Source organism: Macrobrachium nipponense, chromosome 23, assembly GCF_015104395.2.
Source record: "Macrobrachium nipponense isolate FS-2020 chromosome 23, ASM1510439v2, whole genome shotgun sequence".
Taxonomy (NCBI): Eukaryota; Metazoa; Arthropoda; class Malacostraca; order Decapoda; family Palaemonidae; genus Macrobrachium; species Macrobrachium nipponense.
In genome coordinates, this window is record NC_061090.1 from 23,079,168 (window position 1) to 23,100,946 (window position 21,779).

At 36.6% G+C, this 21,779-nt stretch overlaps 1 protein-coding gene across 1 annotated transcript in view; it reads right to left on the minus strand.

The window, feature by feature from the left end:
* LOC135199441 (uncharacterized) overlaps positions 1-21,779 on the minus strand; it is a 111,121-nt gene that overhangs the window by 81,032 nt on the left and 8,310 nt on the right. The window lies entirely within an intron of this gene.

Here is a 21,779-nt window from a genome sequence, read left to right on the forward strand (position 1 = left end):
AAAGGTACAAGTCAAGATAATTTCTGTTTATACATAAATGTGTATAACTTAAATGTGAGTGAGTGAGTGAGCGTGCGCGCGTGTGTGTGTGTGTCAAATGGTCTACGTTACACACACACACACACACACACACACACACACACACACACACACACACACACACGCACGCACGCTCGGCTCACTCACTCAAATTTAATTTATACACATTTATGTATAAACAGAAATGATCTGACTTTGTACCTTTATGTATACTATAAAATAATTTTTTTTTATTCCTGTATTTAGATTTTTATATTCATATTTATTCCTGTATGTAATTTTGTAATTTATCTAAAACCAATATATTATACGTATATATATACACACACACACATATATATATATATATATATATATATTATATATATATATATATGCTCTTAAGTATATATTAATTATAAATCTACACCTACACAACTGTGGTTATCCGCAGAAGTTACAAGGAGGATCGGGATGTGTCTCTAAGGCTTATCAAGTCCATCGTAAGAGGAGACATCGTGTGCACTCACTTATCACTAGCAGCAGGTTTTACTGTTCATTCATAGTGTCCTAATGATTTTGTCTAGCTTTCTTTTATTAAACTCTTCCACACTGTCTGCTGTTTACAACTACCTCTGGTGGCAGTTTATTACACGTGTCACATATCTTGTATGGAAAAAAGTTCCCACAAAGGGATGTGATGTATCTCATCAGTTCTAGTTTCCACCCATTATTTCTTGTCCGGGTTTTCGTTTAACGCAGTTGCAATGATATGTGGAACCCCAAGATCCAAGTAAAGCCTTCACTTCTGTATGGAACACAGATATACCTCAGTAAGCACAGAGAGCTTACCAAATTTACTCTGTATTCCAAGTTAATTTACCAGACCTGCGGCACATGATTTACTCGTTTTAATCATGTAATTAATAAGTCTGGATGTCATCTTCAACCTACCCGTGGGAACAGAATACTAACTGTATTATTCAGTCCCTTTGTTTAGGTATCCATATACACTGCTTTCTAGATTATATATAATATATATATATATATATATATATATATATATATATATATATATATATATATATATATTATATTAATATAAATAGTATATGTATATATATATATATATATATATATATATATATATATATATATATATAGTGTGTGTGTATATATAATATATATATATATATATATATGTGTGTGTATATATATATATATATATATATATATATATATATATATATATATATATTATATATACACACACATATATATTATATATATATATATATATATATATATATATACGTATATACATAATTATATATATATATATACGTATATAACTAGCAATTATGTAACTTTTCTACCTTAACATGGTAAAACGGCAATCACTTTATACTTTGAAACAAATAATTAACCCATTACTAAACAAGAGGGATAAAAATTAAAATACATAAACCTTGACCATTAAGTTAAATTAATAATTAAAATATAACGAACCCTATTAATAGCAAGAAACACGTAAACACAAACCTTGATTAATTTATACACACCTTGATCAATATAAATAAAAAATTTTATATTATTAAATCGAGCTCAACTCAGAGGGCCAGACCTGTTCACAAGCAAGTACTACGCACAAACGACAACACCTCAACATTTGGGGAAGCCTTATTAAAGTATCTCGGGAAACCGTTCAAAGCGATGAGGAAACCGTCGGTTCCTCTTGCGGATATCCTCAAGCGATGGTTACTTACAAGATTTGCCGTTAATGCTACTACTGTAGTAGTAACCGTTACTACTACCATTATGAGTAGTCACTCATGTTGTGTAGTAGAGTATGTAGAATATAGAATTTAGCCCCATGGCCAAATTTTGTATAAATGAACTTGACTGTATGTATGCCTTCAAATCTGTTATAAATAAACTTAACAATATGCCTCCAAATACTGTATAAATGAACTTGACTGTATGTATGCCTTTAAATATTGTATAAATGAACTTGACAGTATGCCTCCAAATTTTGTACAAATTAACTTGAATGTATGCCTTCAAATCTTGTATAATGAACTTGACTCGTCTGCCTTCAAAATCTTTTAAATAAACTAAAACGTTGAGTGTATGCCTACAAATCTTTTACAAATTAACTTGACTGTATGCCTTCAAATCTTGTACAAACTGACTTTATGCCACCAAATCTTGTACAAATTAAATACTATGCCACAAACTGTACAAATTAAATGACTGTAGCCTTCAAATCTTGTACAAATTAAATGACTGTAAGCCTTCAAATCTTGTACAAATTGGCTGTATGCCTTCAAATCTATCATAAATGAACTAGACAGTGTGCCTCCAAATCTTGTACAAATTAACTTTACTGTATGCCTTCAAATATTGTTCAAATTAACTGACTGTATGTCTTCAAATATTGTATAAATGACCTCGACTGTATGCCTTCAAATATTTTATAAATGACCTCGACTGTATGCCTTCAAATCTTGCATAAATTAACTTTATCTTTAGTTTTCAAAAAAGATTCTACTCAAATCTTTCCTGGTCTGTCGCTGGCATTAAATTCTTATCCCAGATATTTGTGACTACTAGTATATAATAATAATAATAATAATAAATAATAATAATAATAATAATAATATAATAATAATAATAAAATATAATAGTTGTAGATACAATAGTAGCATCATGCATGGCAAACTTTCTAGTCTTTACGTAACCGTCACTTGTGGTTATCCGCTGGAGAAACCAACCATTTCCCAAAATGCAGTTTGCATTGTTATATGGAGCCCCACAATCCAAGTAAAGCCTTTTCTTTTGTATGAAAACACAGATATACCTCAGTAAGCACATTGAGCTTACCAAATTTAATCTGTATTCCACGTTAATTTACCAGACCTGCGGCACATGAACAAACTCGTATTAATCATGTAATTATTAAGTCTGGATGTCGACTTAAACCAATCTACCCGTGGGAATAGAATACTGTATTATTCAGCGTCTTTGAGGATCCATATACATTGCTTTCTATGTTCATAAATTCTCATATATATATATATATATATATATATATATATATATTATATTATATATATATATATATATGAGATGTATATATATATATATATATATATATATTTAATTAATTAATTCTATAAATATATATATTTAATATCTACTATTTAACATATATATCATATATATATATATATATATATATATATATATATAGATATAGATATTTATATAGATATATATATATATTATATATATATATATATATAGATATATAATATAGATATCATATATATATATTATATATATATATATATATATATATATAATATATATATAATATATATTATATATATATAATAGATATATATATATAGATATATATATATATATATATATATATATATATATATAGATATATATATATATATATATATATATATATATATATATTTTATATATTTTTATATATATATATAATATATATTATATTATATATTTTATATTATATAATATAATATATAATTATCTTATATAGATATATATATATATATTTATATATTTAATATGTATATATATATTTATATATATATATATATATTCTAGATATAATATATATATGTATATTAATATATATATATAATAATAATATATATTATATAATTAATTATATATATATTATATAAATTTAAATATATAATTATATATACCATAATATATATATATTATACATAATTATAATAATTTATATAAATAGGATATCTATATAATAAATAAACACTAGCATTTATGTAACTTTTCTACCCCAACATGGTAGAACGACAATCACTTTATACTTTGAAACACACCAAAAATCCCTTATCTAAATAAAAAAAAAACGGTCACACAATTCATAATATATCAGTCACGACTGGCCTATCTTGTTAATTTTCGTCGTCTACCTCTAATACAAATTAGAGAAAGCTCCATAAAATGAAATGGAATCAATCAATTTATCTTTATATGTTGGGGGTGGGGGGAGAGACTGACCATACCACAGAGGTATTCAAAATCATGCAAAAGTGATGACACACTGGTTAAGATTACTATAGCAGATTCACATCAACCGTGCATTTGATGCCTAGGCCCGTCTCTTACGATGCTCGATTGGCTGTTGATAAGCCTATGACAGGGCTGAAAACCCTCAGTCTCTCGAGTGTGTTCACATAGGTAGGTAGGATCTATGTTCCACCTCTTGGAGGGATGCGTTGAAAGGCTTATCCCTCAGGAGAGGTTTACTGGGAGCAAAGGCAACATGCAACGCACTTTATGAAATATTGCAGTCACATGTATGTTTAGCAATACTATCAAGAATATGAATACTTTCATAGTTACGTCATTCACGATATTACGCCTCTCTCTCTCTCTCTCTCTCTCTCTCTCTCTCTCTCTCTCTCTCTCTCTAAATCTAACCTAAAAATTACGGTTTCAGACCCTTCATTAGCAGAGATAATTTATTTCGGGGACTGTGAACGTTTGGAAATACAAAACTCTCTCTCTCTCTCTCTCTCTCTCTCTCTCTCTCTTCTCCTCTCTCTCTCCTCTCTCTCTCTCGTCTTCTCTTCTTCTCTCTCTCTCTCTCTCTCTCTCTCTCTCTGAAAACGTCATTAGTAGGGATATCATAACTTATTTCGGTGACTGTGAACCTTTGGAATACAAAAATTCTCTTCTCTCTCTCTCAACCACACACACACTAACGAAAAGGTCATACCAATCAACAGAAGCATTCAGACCGTCCAAACCCCCGAAACCTTTTCCCACCTTCTCGAAAAAGGTTCCAATTAAAAGCCGCCTTTCAAAAAGGCCGTCATTAAGCTTTCTCTCCCGAATGCATTTCGCTCATTCCAGTGACGGAGCTTCATTAAGGACTCTGTTGCAAGCCGGTGGCATTAAAGCGATCATTCGGCCTTCAAATCGCTGGGTGGTGGTGGTGGCATTTAATTATTCAAAGAGCGCGTTTTGCGACCAATGCAAGACGAGCGAGTGAAACCCGAGAGAATGATCGAAGCTTTGGATGCTGGAATCAGGTCTACTCTGATCTCTCTCCGTTTCTCTTCCACTTTCTCCTCTTAGTTTTCTTCTTTCTCTTCCAAGTTTCCTTCCTTCTCTCAGAAGTTTCCTTGGCTACCTTGTCCTCTTAGTTTTCCTTCCACTTTTTCTTTCATTTCCAAGTTTCATTCTACTTTCTCCTCTTAGTTTCCTTCTTCCTCTTCCAAGTTTTCCTTCTTTCTCTCAGAAGTTTCCTTCTACTTTCTCCTCAAAGTTTCCTTCTACTTTCTCCTCAAAGTTTCCTTCTACTTTCTCCTCAAAGTTTCCTTCTACTTTCTCCTCAAAGTTTCCTTCTACTTTCTCCTCAAAGTTTCCTTCTACCTCTTCCTGGCTTCCTTCCACTATTTATTCGTATATTCCTTTTTCCTCTTCCGAGCTTCCTTCCACATTTTCTTCGTAGTTCCATTCTCCCTCTTCCTGGATTCCCTCCATTTTCTACTCCTAGTTTCCGAAGAGAGAGAGAGAGAGAGAGAGAGAGAGAGAGAGAGAGAGAAACAACCAACACGCACCCAATTCCTTCGAAGTCAAGAGTGACACAAAGAAGAAGAGTACAGCTATACATGGAGAGGACATCTCAACTTGACAGGAGGCTGGGAAAGGGGAAGGAAGAGGTGGGGAGGGGGAAGGGGAGAGGGTGAGGGCGAAATTTTGGCAGTCAACGGACCACATGACCCTCTGTGTAGGGGAGGAAGGGGGAGGCGGGGAGGAACACCCATCCACTGCAATCCCATATCGATCTCACAGGGTGAGATGAAGTACCGACACACTTGGCTCCTCTCTCTCTCTCTCTCTCTCTCTCTCTCTCTCTCTCTCTCTCTCTCTCTCTCTCTCTCTGGTTTCAGGCCGTTCGCCAAAAGCGATCTCTATCATCAACCTACAAAAATAATTTTATGCGAGGTCTGTGAGCCCTTTGGAATAGTAAAAAATCTCTCTCTCTCTCTCTGAGGATAAGCCTCTACGCTTCTTTAGGAGAGCGAAGTGACAAGCCAAGAATTTCGGCCAATTGTCTTTTTTCCCCTTGGGTATGTTTATGATTTTAGATGTTTACAAACCAAGTCCTTTATAAACAGAGAAAGAATGTATTTATAGCATCACAGAAATTATAAACAAGTCCTTTTTAAACAAAGAATGTATTGATAACATTACAGAAATTATAAAGGAAGTCTTTTTAAACAAAGAATGTATTTATAACATTACAGATATAAGTTATATATATATATATATATATATATAATATATATATATATATATATATATATATATATATATATATATATATATATATATATATATATATATATATAGTGTGTGTGTGTGTGTGTGTGTGTAAGCACGCACGCACGAATGCATAAGTTAAGCGATTCACCTTAACACCATACTGAAAAACACTCCCTACACTTTTCTGCAGGTTCGGTACGGGTATCAGCTAGCCTCCCAATGAAATGCACCTTTAAAGAGCAGATTCCGCAAACCCGTGTTCACAGGGAGATCAAAGTTTTAAAGCAGAGATGGAGACCAACCTCCAATTAACACGATTTCGTCCAAATATAAGTAGACCGAAATTTTCTTAAAATATTGTACCGCTGTATTCGTGGTCTTTCAGCTCCCTATATATTAATTATCACTGATAATAATAAAAGGAACCTGGAAAAACTAGATGCTGAAGTAGCTCCAGGACGCATGCAGAAGAGTGCGCTATTAGAAACAGCGCACATAAAGAAAAGTAATGACTCCTAAGGAGGCAGGATGCAGCCTGGAACCACACACATTGAAAACCGCCCAGTCGAATTGGATAACTGTTAATAATAATAATAATAATAATAATAATAATAATAATAATAATAATAATAATAATAATAATAATAATAATAATAATAATCTCTATTTCAGCTCATGGCCAACACTTACAAGGGATATACAAAGTGGAGACAATACAAAAACAATATAGATACAAGAGACAAAGCCATAAAAACGATAATTGGCAACATCCACACACAGTTGCTGAAGTAGTAGCAAAAAATAGTAATTACAATAATGGTGATAATATTGAGAATAACAGTACAAATACTAAAAAGGATATTAAGAATGCCACAAGACCAAGTCATTAATAGGGTGACCAGACCAGTGGGAAAAAATAAAGGATAAAATTAATACTTCATATAATAACTACAAATTAAAAAATGAAATTTTATGAAAATTAAACCTAGTTTGAACTTTCCAAGTTCCAATGATAAAACTAATTACGTTTATCATTCCAAGATTTGACCTACAGCTGGAATCAAATCGACAGAAACCCCGAAAGGTATACAACCCCAAAAACGAAAACACAAGATCTAATTAGAAAGTAACTGCATATGCGGTATTACGTGGTGGATCGTCAAGTCTTTGAAAGGAAATTGAAATAAAGACGGCCAGAATTATATATATATAAAAAAACATGTCAGTGCATACGGTATTTCGCTTTGGAGAATCAAGGCATAATGTATCTTGTTCCAGAATCAAGGCATACATTATTTCGGTTAAGAATCAAGGTATGCAGTATTATGATTAAAAATCACAGCACACATCATTTCGGTTAAGAATCAAGGTATACATTATTTCTGTAAAGAATCAAGGCATGAAAGTCAATTGCATTCCCAGTAACTATTATAACTGTCAGTGTTACCAATCAAAGCTCTTACGCAAACGGCCAACGTCATCACCACCACAGCAACGATGATAAAAACAAAAACTTGTGCGGTACAATCACGTTCACCCCGACAGAATTATGACAGCCACGAACCCACGCAAGCTTTCAAAGTACGACCCTTAAAAACCGCGAGATATGCTTACGGATGAAATGCATTCGCAGCAGGGATATATTTACAGGCATAACGTGGGCAAACAGGCAACATTGTTGGCCAAGACTCAAAGGTCAGGGGTGTCAGCGAGAGATGTTCACGTATACCTGAACTAAAGTCTCTCTCTCCCGTCGTATTTCAAGTTCATTCGGTTCACGTGAAATGGTATTGTATTCAAAGAGGTATTTGAAGCATATATAAGAAAATATGAAGTAAACTTGGTTTGGTGTTTTTTTAAGAGCAATGAATTTTTATTTCTTTCTTGAATCAATGAATGTTTGTTTTATTTCTGGAATCAATGATTTTTTTCTTCTTTCTCACAAAAATTATAATAACTGAAAAATTATGTCACATGTTAAAATAATATTTCCTTTCGTCAATGATGGCAAGCTTCGATATATTTTTTTTTAAATACGTTAAGAAACAAATATTTACACATTCGTGGGTATTTTGACATTAACTGGAAACATTACCCGAGTCGTCTAAGAACAGTGGTTCCCAACGAGAGGGGGGGGTGAGCGTTCCCAAGGGTGGGGGCGGGTCATTTGATTTTAAGGGGGGCGATTCGATAAAGTTAAGGCCTTTTAGACTTATTCCACGTGAATTTAAGAATGACAGTGAATCACCACAGGGGACATCAGGATTTTAAGAGGAGATCAGGTGGGTACGGCCAAAAAAATGGTGGGAAACACTGGTCTAGACTCTTATAAGACTGGCATCAATCGTCCCTTCTCCTTCGACTGAAGATATCACCCGTTAATATTCCTAGGCGAGATTGGCAACGTCTTGAGGGAGACGGCACAGTGAAGATAAGAGGGATGATACGACAGTCTGCTGATAAGAATAAACGTCACCGGATTTTATATCTTTCTTTTTGAAAAGGGCCTGTAACCTTCCCTTTACGGAGGAGACTGTCCGTTGATTCATATTCTCTCTCTCTCTCTCTCTCTCTCTCCGATCTTTCTTTGTCTCTGTCTTTTCCCACTCTTCTCCTTCCCTCTCTCTCTCTCCCCCCTTCTCTCGCTCCCTCCCCTCTCCCCCCCTCTCTCCGCTCTCCCCCCTTCTCTCCCCCTTCCCCTTCCTCTCTCTCTCTCTCTCTAACTGAATGGAATAGCTGTATCATGATCTCATTGAACAAGAGGCCTTGCAACAAGACCAATCAATTCGCCCTGATTATTCGTCACTCATAAAACGACTCGTTATCTCAAACGAAGGGTTTTGGCAATATGCGCTCGTTGGCGTCAAGTTGAGCTCCGGCAGCTGTCGACAAGCGATTAATTTTACGTTTTATACAAGAATACTTCTCATAAGTGGCGCTAGGTTCGCAATTTCCCATCTAGCGGGGAAAATAACGTAAAGATCAAGGAATCTATGTGTATGAATATAGTATATGTATATGTAAATACACATTTAACAAATTATATATATATATATATATATATATATATATATATATATATATATATATATATATATATATACTTGACTTACATTTCCAATTCTCGTTTTATCAAACTGTTGTGAAACTGAACACTTATTCACATATAAAAAGTGATAAATATTTTAGTAAGAAGTAGATATTTAAATAGCAACTTTATTTTTGGAGTCCATAAATTGACAATCTCATGATTCCGGCACCTGGACCCTTCCTGCGGTCTCGCAGGGGGCGGCGGGCGGGGGGGGGGGGGGGGGGGGGGGGGGGGGGGGGGGGGGGGGGGGGGGGGGGGGGCGTGGCAGGACAGGTGACCACTAGTGCCTCCTAGATAATCGGGCAGCATAATTCTCTCTCTCTCTCTCTCTCTCTCTCTCTCTCTCTCTCCTTGACAGGTGACAACTGCCTAGGTAATCCACAAGTCTCTCTCTCTCTCTCTCTCTCTCTCTCTCTCTCTCCTCTCTTCTTTCCCCCCTCCTTTTTTCTCCCCCCCCTCTCTATCCATTCACGTGTTTATGAAGCGACCGATCTTGAAAACTTTCCCTCCTTAGTAATTAGGTCTGGTCACTACCTGGACGGGTGATCATGAATGCATGCCGAGAAGCCGCTGGAAGTAAGTAGACTCACGTGATTGAACCGTCCCGACTTGAAACACATTAAGAGACTGACATAACAGCCAAAGTCACAAAGAGGGCAGACTGTTAGCAAGGTGAGGTCAGTGGTATCCAGCAGTTCATGAATTTTTGAAGTATCGACAATTTTTTTTTATTGCTTTCAGAATTAAAAAAAAACTACAAATAGAATGTTTTTTCTTCTCAGGCATTCTACCAAACGGCTGAATCGATGACAAAAGCGTGAGTAATTTATGCACGATAATTGATTTCCTTTAAATGGGTAAGAAAAAAAACTAAGTAATTTATGCACGATATTTCGTCTCCTTTAAATGGGTAAAAAAAAAAAACTAATTTATGCACGATAATTGATTTCCTTTAAATGGGTAAAAAAAAAAACTAATTTATGCACGATAATTGATTTCCTTTAAATGGGTAAAAAAAAACTAAGTAATTTATGCACGATAATTGATTTCCTTTAAATGGGTAAAAAAAAACTAAGTAATTTATGAACGATAGTTGATTTCCTTTAAATGGGTAAAAAAAAACTAAGTAATGTATGCACGATAATTGATCCTTTAAATGGGTTTACCTCAGTAAAAAAAAATATGCACGATAATTGATTTCCTTTAAATGGGTAAAAAAAAAACCTCAGTAATTTATGCACGATAATTGATTTCCTTTAAATGGGTAAATAAAACTGAGTGCAAAAATGCAAAAATATGAAGAGAGAGAGAGAGAGAGAGAGAGAGAGAGAGAGAGAGAGAGAGAGACTAACTTTAGAGACATTTATGAAACTAAATACAGGAGTATGATTTAACAGATTATGCTAATTTTCTAAAGGAAATAGGAGAGAGAGAGAGAGAGAGAGAGAGAGAGAGAGAGAGAGAGAGCGACTGTCTAGACAGACACATCAATGCTCAGTTTCCAAGGGAGACGTCGACGAACAGTGTGAGCGAGCTCGTGCACGTGTGTGTGTGTGTACGTGTGTATGTGTACGTGTGTGTGTGCGGGTGTGTAACCTAATTGGTTGGCCTATGCGAGCACGCGTGCACGTGACAGTATCATCTTGAAGTCTGCTTAACGCGTGGCCAAAAATACAATTACCGGCAAAAACTAGTAGCCACAATCCCACAAGACTCCAAACTACACGAGGCAAACTACACAGAAACAGGAGAGAGAGAGAGAGAGAGAGAGAGAGAGAGAGAGAGAGAGAGAGAGAGAGAGAGGAAAAAAAATGTTTCAAGGGAGAACGTGGGGCGACTGGCCAAGAGAAGGATCAGTGTTGACTTCACACATGGTTGGGGAACAAAAGATCACAAGATCACCCACCACACCAGAGTCTTTTGCTGAAAATGTAGAGAGAGCACTTTCTTTAAAAAATAAAAATAAAAAGGGGGGTTGTACTTTTAGTGTCATTTTCTTGGTTGGGACTTTTTAATCTTTTATTTTTCTGAGATTGCACAAAACTAATTTTGTCATTTTGCTTTTGAGGCTTACTACTATGATTACCTTGTGCTCTTTGGCTGAAAGGGTCGAACCTTATTCCACACTTTGGTAAATTTGCGTATTTATACACCTTTCAACCACAAGAAATTCAATCATTAGTATAAAACAGAGTATACTCACATTCACCATTTACCCATTATTAAACGTAAATCCACTTCCACACAGTTTATCATTTCAAACAACTTTTAGACGGCAGAAAAAAAACTGAAGAAAAAACATCAGACAAAAAACCTAAACTGAAACAAAAATCTCTGAGGTAGGAAACTTTGCCATTAACTAGGATCTTAACCTTTCCGTCAGTGCGGAAGTAGAGACGGGACTTCATAGGAAGAAGCCCTAAGCTTCAATTACCATAACCAACGATTAATTCTATTTTAGGGTCTATCCGTGCAATGGTCTCTCGCATTTGGAATGAATGTGTTAACATTTGAAAAATAAGGGGGGGAGTGAATTCTTGCGATCCAACAATTTAAAAGCTCTTTCAAAAAATATCGTAGGAATTAACCTCCTAATTTTAACTAAAAAAAAAAAAAAAAAAAAAACCGGATTAACTCCTAATTTTAACTAAAAAAAAAAAACCGGAGTGAATGCTTGTGATCCAGCAATTTATAAGCTACCTATTTCTTTCAAAAAATAAAAAATAAGATGTATCTTAGGAATTAACCTTGTAATTTTAACTGCAGATTCACTGATTTTATTCGTCCGTGTTACGGTTACGGGCTGGTCTAGGAGCAAGAGCCCGTGCCGGCATAAGGCCAGCTAAATCTAAAACAACAACAGTGTTACGGGGACACTTTATTATAATCCTTCACATTACTTCTCACCAATCAGTTAGGTTTAGAAATATGAATTCTATTCTACCCTCAACGCAGCCCTGTAAGTTTATCTAATCAAGCATGACATGTTTATCGAGAACCTCTTCGGCCACCAATCCACCAATTGATTGGTTTTCTTTTCCCTTCCTGGTTCCATACTGTCTGAAGCAGCCGCCACAGCATGCCCTGCCAGACAGTAGTCTGCTCTTGGCAGTCTCCTGCAATGGGACACGGGCAACTCGTGTCCAGAGCTATTGGCACTGTATTGGTCAGTCAAGTTCAGGGCAGCAACAGGAGTATTTTACCAACATTCTCTCTCGCTCTCTCTCTCTCTCTCTCTCTCCTAAAACTGAGGACAAAAGAATGGCCTTAAAGACCGAGCGCTACTGACAAAGCCTAGACAGAGATATCCATTGAAGCTTAACTAGACGTCACGACATGCACGCAACCCAAAGTCCATGCAAAGACGAATCCGAACCGAAAGAGAGAGAGAGAGAGAGAGAGAGAGAGAGAGAGAGAGAGAGAGAGAGAGCAGGCAATAAAACAAGGAGAGAAAAACACAAAAGAAGCAGACTAAGTCAAAACCACCAAGCTAGGTAATAAAGAGTCCAGTCGTTGCCCAATATACACTCACTAGCAAAGGAGGAAGCGAAGCAAGCAAGGTAAAGTATTGATCCATCCCGGTGGTCAGGGGTGGATAGGGGGAGGAGGTGGTGGTGGCCCCCGACTACGAGGAGGGGGAAGGGGAACAGAAACTGCATGACGTAAGGGGGCGGTGGGAGGGAAGGAGGTCCCTTTCGGGGCCAACTCGAGGGTACAGGAGGATGATGAGGTTGTGTTTTGTCTGCATCGCACGAGGCTGAAGGGTGACAGGTATTAGCCCCCCCCCCCCCCCCCCCCCAACTCTCCAGTTCGCGGCGGGCGAAGGTGTTATAGGGATGCAATGCAGAGACTTCGGGGGGGGGGGGGGGGGGGGCGCATGACGCTGTAGGATGAAAAAGATTGGAGGAAGGCCTGACGGGACAGAAAACAGACAAGTAGGAGTCCTCACAGAGTCAAAGGAGATAAGGACACCATGTCGGCAGAACAAATTACGAAGGATAGTTAGGATGACGTAATGGGTGCTGAGGAAGGAGCTCTGAAAACGTAATACGAAGAGAAACAAAGATTCCCTGCTGAAGACATCGAGGGCGAGATGTCAAAAGGAAACGCAGGTACGACAAGAAAAGCAGGTGGGATAACAAAGCAAACAGGATCAGAAACGCAAATCAAATATGATAAGCAGAACCTTCAGCTTTGATAAACTGATTAGGCTGAAAATGTGATTACCTCTGAATGTGAAGATCTGATGTGGAGTCGAGTGAGGAAGGAATGAAGGAAATAATAATAATAATAATAATAATAATAATAATAATAATAATAATAATAATAATAGCATAAGGCAAATATATTCATGCTATGACCAAAACCTGACACTCATCATGCGAACGTGCGTGTGACAGAGCGTGGGCGCGCACGACTAAGAGTGACGCAACTCAAGAGGGTCTAACAACATATCTCAAAAGGCTACTTGCCAAATCTTGCGATTAATTCGTGACACAAGAGTACAGACCAGTACAGGAGATCAAAATAACCCTCTGTCATACACAACGGTTCCACTTGTAAGTTTGCCTCATTCTCCCACTTCAAGATCGCAGTTCGTGAGGCACTACCTATAGTCAGTACTTGACCTACTACTGCTCGTTACAGTTCTAAGAAATGGAAATGAGTGGGACTTCGTGAGTGGGACTTCGTGTAACTGCACGAAAGACGGGGCTGTTGAACCGACTATATTCATGTGGTATTTGACTTTATAGGTACGGCGTCGCTATAGTTTTGTAGACTATTATTGGTGGCATTTTACTGCGCAATTTCTATAGGTGTTTCAGACATTAGCCCCCTAAAAGGCTTTTATACTCATTTGTACTAACTTACCAATCATCTTAATATGAGTAAGAGCACAAGATGATATATAGCCACAATCACATCCTCAATTAAAACCAAAGGATCAAATGCTGAAGACCTCGAAGAAGAAAAGAGCAAATATTCCACAATCTATTAAAACAGGAATTTATCCCTCTAATAGGATGCCATGTCCCCCAGCTTCTCAAGATGGGGATCCTTACTTGGATGCGGGAAAACCCAAGTAGGGAAAGAATTCCGGAGACTAGCAATAGAATTAAAGAATGGTTTTATCCCAGTTGGATGAGGATTAGTACCTCGTCGAGGCCCTCCCTTTCTGATGGTGCACTTTATAGACATTTCGACCAACAATCAACACTCACGTTTAGTCTCCCCTCTCCCTATTCGCGACCCCAACACGCCCTACGGGGTGCTCTAGGAGCAAGAGCAGGTGCTGGCATAAGGTCAGCTTAATCTCAAACAACGACCCCCAACAGTCTTCTTACAATTTTTTTATCTTTTATTAGAGAAAATATACAATACTTTTTGCCAGAATTTAACCAAAAATCTTATCTTGTTCGTTCTACAAATAACCTACGTATTTAAATGTTAATATTTTTCTGTATTTACCCATATTAGATTTTATCGTTTAACAACTAGGTACTAAATTCACTGCATATGCCAACAATGACCTCAAATACTTGAAGGAAGTGGGATGTTTATACAGATCAGTTCCTTGAAATTAGAGAGAGAGAGAGAGAGAGAGAGAGAGAGAGAGAGAGAGAGAGAGAGAGAGAGAGAGAGAGAGAGAGAGAGAGAGAGACTGTCTGTGTCACCAAGCGCTCACACCCCACAAGTCCATTATGGGATTACTGGAACTGACAGAGCTATAACACCGCCATTCCATAAAGCAACGCATAAGAATGTGTCCCCGATCGATCCAGTGATACATGTCACAAACAAGTCTTCGACATATCTCATACATGTCACAAACACGTCTTCAACATATCTCATACAAGTCACAAACACGTCTTCAACGTTACCTCGACCTTTTCTTAACATTTTTCTTTTAATATAACGTTTACTTTTGTTATATTTGTTTTGTATGACTTAGCCTATAGTAATTTTCCTATAGTACATTATCAACATTTGATTTGTATAAAATTTGCATTATAGCTTGGCATTTGCTTGTGTAATAAATTCGGTTAAAATTCTTCTCATGTAAAATATTTGCTTCTCATTACTTTTTTTTATTCTTATGTATTTAATTTTTGTTGTCGGGAATCTATTGAATTTTGTAGGTGGGTATAGCAGCATGCTGCTACACTCCATTTGATGTATATAAAACTTTTTTAATTTGAATTTGACCGTCAGAGGAGCACGAACTCATGGCCAGCACTGGATAATAGCAAGCAGCACTGGTTAGGACTGCCAACAAGATATTAACCTTTAACTCAACCTGTTTCTCCGTTCTAAGTTACCTGAGTGTGCCTCGAACTTATCTTATTGTAGATGCATTAGGAATAACAAGTGCAAAACCTCTACAAACAGAAAAATAAATAAATAAATAAAAGGGTGGGCAGGTAAAGTGTTTTATTTTTTTTTTTTTTTTTTTTTTTTTTGTAATTTCGTAACACCGATATTTTAAAATTCAGAAAAACAAAAACAAGTCATTGCTGGTAGTGTCTTCCCTACCCTAAAGAATCGAGGATGAATCTCTAACAGAAAACTTACAAAACAAAGGTGGCGGCTTGAAAATAGAAATGTTAAAAGGGGATTTTATATAAATATATCATAAATAGTAAATATATATATAAATAATCACCTTTTAAAATACATATATACACATACATGTGTGCATATATACATACACTATATATATATATATATATATATATTATATATATATATATATATATATATATATATATATATATATATAATGTAAACCCTAAAACCTGCCCAGACACTGAACAAAGCCATAGGATTCTCGTTTTGCTGTGACACGCGATGCAAAATGCTATTTCAAAGGATCTCAGGATTACCAGGGGCCATTCTGAGAGAGAGAGAGAGAGAGAGAGAGAGAGAGAGAGAGCCCCTTTCCTCCGGTGACCGAAACACCTTATTGGCAAAACCATCTTTTTCCCAAGACACAAGTTTTTCCCCTAGGGAAGAGAGAAGCCGGGATGGGATTACGAGAGAGAGAGGAGAGAGAGAGAGAGAGAGAGAGAAGGAGAGAGAGAGAGAGAGAGAGAAGAGAGAGTGAGAGAGAGAGGAGTAGAGAGAGAGAGAGAGTAGAGAGAGAGAGAGAGAGAGAGAGAGAGAGAGAGAGAGAGGAGAGAGAGATAGAGCGTCTCCACACAATGTCAGTGAACACAAATGTGGAACACGTAAAAAAAAAGTCAAATTCGTATGAGTTTCTTTCATACATTGATACAGTACCATGAAATATATCTATAATTTCGTTACAAAAAAATGATACCTTACAGTTTTATACAGTTATATGACCATGGTTATAGTTGATAGACTAAAAATAAAATTTTATTATATTTTATTGAATCATTATATTATCATTATTATTTTATTATTATATTATTATTATTATTTATTATTATTATTCGGTAGATGAAACCTATTCATGTGGACCCACCAAAGGGGCCACTAACTTGAAATTCAATCTTCTAAAGAATAAAAAAAATAATTTAATAGATACATAGATCATGTTCATCAATAACCAGACTGAAAACTGAATTGCACGTCGAATAAAACAAGAATGTTCCTTGATAACCAGACTGAAAATCGAATTGCACTTCGAATTAAAACAGGAAAAACTGGGCTTGACAAATTGCAACCTCGCCATACCAACTCAACCACGCGAGAACCGGGAGAACTGGGTCTTGCCTATCCGGCCTAGGCTCAATCAACTTTATCTTGTCAAATATTCAGTTCTAAAAGAAAACTTCACAAAAGCCAATTTTCTTCGGAAAGACGAGATACAGAGGCGATAACGCTTATCGCTCCAAGCTAATTATTTCCGGCCTCGGCACCAAGTCACGGATGTGAGACTAGAGTCTGTCTGGCAGTTTATGAAACTATAGTAGATATCAACAGTGCATTTGATGTCTAGGCCAGTCCCTTACGACGCTCGTTATTGGCTGTTGATAAGCCAATCAAAGGGCTGGAAACCCTCAGTCTCTCCAAAGAGTTCACATGGGTAGGATGTATGTTCCACCTCTCCTGAGGGGTACGTCTTTCAAAAGTATCCCTCAGGAGAGGTGGAACATGCATCCTACCAATGTGAACTCTATAGTGTGTTTCCAGCCCTGTGGTTGGCTTATCAACATCCTATCAGGAGCGTCGTAAGAGACTAGCCTAGACACCAAGAGACTAGCCTAGACACCAAATGCACGGTTGATGTGAATCTAATACAGGCGTTTTTCTGTCTAGTACATCCTTTTCAATATTTTGCCATTTACTTATTTCTACAATTTATTCTACTGCCTATTTTTGTGCAAGCATTTCTTGCTGCAAATATACAATTACGTTGTTATTACATAAATGTAACAGTTATTATTATTATTATTATTACACCCCCCAAAATCCTCAAGCCCCTTTGAGCAAAGGGAGTCGTTACTGTTCCCTTATTCTCCTCTCTCTAGTTAATTACTCTTTTCTCTGGTTATAATTAACTAATTCACTTCCAAACTAATTCTAGGCTGGCGTTCCCCAGTTCCCCTCTCGTACGAAGTCCAGTTAAATTCTAACTTAAGACCAGTCACGTTCAGGTTATGGATGCGCGCGTATGTGTGTATTTCGTGTACACGCATTAACCGTAAAGACACCCAGGATATAAATGAGTGTGTGTTTGCATTAGGCCTAAACACATTCAGGCTATGAACGTACGCGTGTGTGTGCCATTAGGCCTAAACACATTCAGGCTATGAACGTACGCGCGCGCGTGTGTGTGTGTGTGTGTGTTCGCATTATGGCTAAAGGCATTCAATCTATGAATGTGTGTGTGCATAAGTCCACACACATTCAGGCTATGAGAGTGTGTATGTTTACATTAAGCCTAAACACAATCAGGCTATGAACGTATGTGTGTGTGTTTGCATTAAGCAAAAACGCATTCAGGACATGAATGTAGTCGTGTGCGCGCTTGCAATAACCCCAAACATCTCCAGTGTGTGTGTGTGTGTTTAAGCTGAGAAACTATCTAAAACAAAGCCCACTGATTCATGATTCAACGTTCGCAAATCATAAAGGAAATGATCACAGAAATCGTTAATCCAAAAAAGTCGCAAAGTTCTACTTTTAACAAAAGGCAAGGCCAAAAACGTCCACTTTGCAGAAGACTAAATTTGTAATCAAAAGTAGTATATATATATATATATATTATATATATATATATATATATATATATATATATGTATATATATATATTTATATATATAATGGAATATATATATATTTATATATATATTATATATATATATAATACTGTATATATATATATATATATATATATATATATATATATATATACAACACACGAAAGGTTTATAATTAGGTACTCAGGGTGTAGTTTCATACTTAGATACTAATCACAAGAATATGTAGCAACGCTCGACATGCCACCGTTCCCCCAACACACGTTTTCCTAATTTAGAATTGCGACTTCACAAAAAAAAAAAAAAAAAAAAAAAAAAAAAAAATCGAGTCAGCTAAAGACCCTCACCGTGAATTATGATGAGAACGCATATTCTGGAATCTAAATTCCAACTCATAGTCTGGAATCTAAATTCCAACACAGTCTGGAATCCAAATTCCAAACATAAAATTCAACGAGTACTTACAACGGGAAATTCAACAGAAAACCATAACGATAAAAATTCCTTCTCATCGATTCACAGACTAAGGTATCTTGGCTTTGCGCAACTCCAGGGAATTCTCAGTGTTGCTATAAACGTGAAGCAATGTCATTCCCCAAAGTTCATTGTAATTTTCCATTAGTAATCGCACGAGAGCCGAGTTTGTCCGCCTACGCTTATCTAACGATGAGCGCTTTCGGAGCTACAGATAAACACAATGACGGAAGAACCACATTTCCTTCCACGAGATTTGGAATGTTCTACATAGCTGTTAGTTCCACTTTATAACAGTTTCTACCACCTTTGGGACCCAATCCTATCGAATGACCGAATACTAAATACTTATTACATGAACATTGCTACCGCTCCATAACGACCATGCACTACCGGACTGTAACTTTGTACTACGTCATTGAACTAAGTTTCTTTCTCTCTCTAATTATACATACATACATACATACATATATATAAGTACACTGGCAACTGACCTAACAAAACCAAGCTCACAATTTGTTAACCACCAAAACTAACTGCTACAATACATTCATCATTGCTACTTGTATGTTTGTGGTGCTTTAAAACGTACTACTGTAAATATCATCGCTTGTAAAGGTTGCCAATTAACAGCTACATCATAGTCACACGTCAACCATGATATTTCCTGCCCTAGCTAATGCTACTATTATTTTTCCTAATCTCAAATCGAGTGGCTACAACGCCTACTACTTACTGCTAGTCCTATGTGGTTAGAAGCGCTATCACCTTCTGCAATGCTAATAATAGCACTTTACATACGATCATACTAGCCAATGTCTGCACACTATAGCCTCTTGTAATTCCAGACTACTGTAGTACCATAATCACATCACTGCCACACATGGCGGGTAATGCAAGTTATTTCCTAACCTATCACCGCTCCTAATTCCTCTACCCCCACCACCTCCCCCTCACCACCCCTTCTATCAACATCTTTGTCAACTTCAAAATCTCGGTTTCAGGGTCAAGTGGCACTTGGGAGACCACGTGACTCCAGGCTGATCCGTCCGAAGACGACGTAGCGGGGAAATCTTTAGACTAACAGGTTCTCTTGACTGCCCCTAAATGCGTCTCGGTATATTTGTAAACAAATGGGGGGTTTTGGGGAGAGAGAGAGAGAGAGAGAGAGAGAGAGAGAGAGAGAGAGAGAGAGAGAGAAATCACAGCATATTAATCTATCCTCCGTTTCCCTAGGACCTTCTTGGTAACCAGACACCCCACGGGCCTAATATTAGAATCATACGCGAGGGATCTTGCCAAATCAATCACCCAGGAGAGGAACTGCCTGTCGCAATCCATCTCAACCACCTTCCGGAAGAAGTTTGTTTGTTTGTTTTTTGTTTACGGTAATGGGAGTATGCATTTCCTTCGATTTTATTTCGGGGGTTACTTTTACATTACACGTAGGTCTCAATGACCACAGAGTCACGTCTTGCTCTAGTACCATATTACTTTTATTCCTTAATAAATAACCCCTTTTTAATCATTCACATTCTCTCAACAATTACTTCTTAATATTTTCAACCCATTACTTTCTAATCATTTTCGAATCCATTACTTTTTAAATTTGAATCAATTACTTTTTAATAATATTTTTATCCATTAATTTTTAATTACATTGTCAATTACTTTTATTTACAAAAATAAATTAAATTTTTAATCACTTAACATTTTTTACAGATTGCTTTTCCCAATCAATAACTACTTAATCAATTACCTTTTTAATAAAAGCTATAACGTTGCCGGCTGACACGTCAACGTACATATAAAGCTTGACGTGCGCGATAAACCAATTTACGTCAAGGCCTTGAACAACTTTATAATTTGTAAACTTGAGACTAAGCATGACAGCATTTTTAATCTATTAACGCCGTTAGTTAACATATCCACGTAACGAGTTTTTAATAACGATGGTGAACGTATTAACTTGAAAAGACATACATAATGACACTGGAGTCTGAAATAACCTGTCACTAATAAGCAGCAATAAGAGTAAATACGACTTTAATTTTGAAACTGGTTTGTTTGTTTGTCTGGAGTTTTTACGTTGCATGGAACCAGTGGTTATTCAGCAACAGGACCAACTTCCGAACCATGTACGTCGAGAGTAAACTTCTGAACCAGAAATACACATCTCTCACCTCAATGAAGTGCCCGAGAATCGAACTCGCGGCCACCGAGGTGGCAGGCAGGTCAAGACCATACCGCTCACGCCACTGAGATGCCACCTTGAAACTGGCGAGTGTAATAAGAAATATCACATAAATCGCCATCATTACGACACAAGTCTGGTTATTTTTTTACGTCGGCTGCAATAACTATTTTAATTTAAAATTATTACTGTTCAGATACTGTAAATCATTTATTTTTTTAATAAAGACGTAGACTAAAACCTCAACGTGGAATCTCAATGGGACACCGTGTTTAGTACTATGGTAGATTCACATCAACCGTGCATCTGATGTCTAGGTCAGTCCCTTACGACGCTCCTGATTGGCTGTTGATAAGCCAATCACAGGGCTGGAAACACTCAAGTTTCTCTCGAGAGTTCACATGGGCAGGATGTATGTTCCACCTCTCCT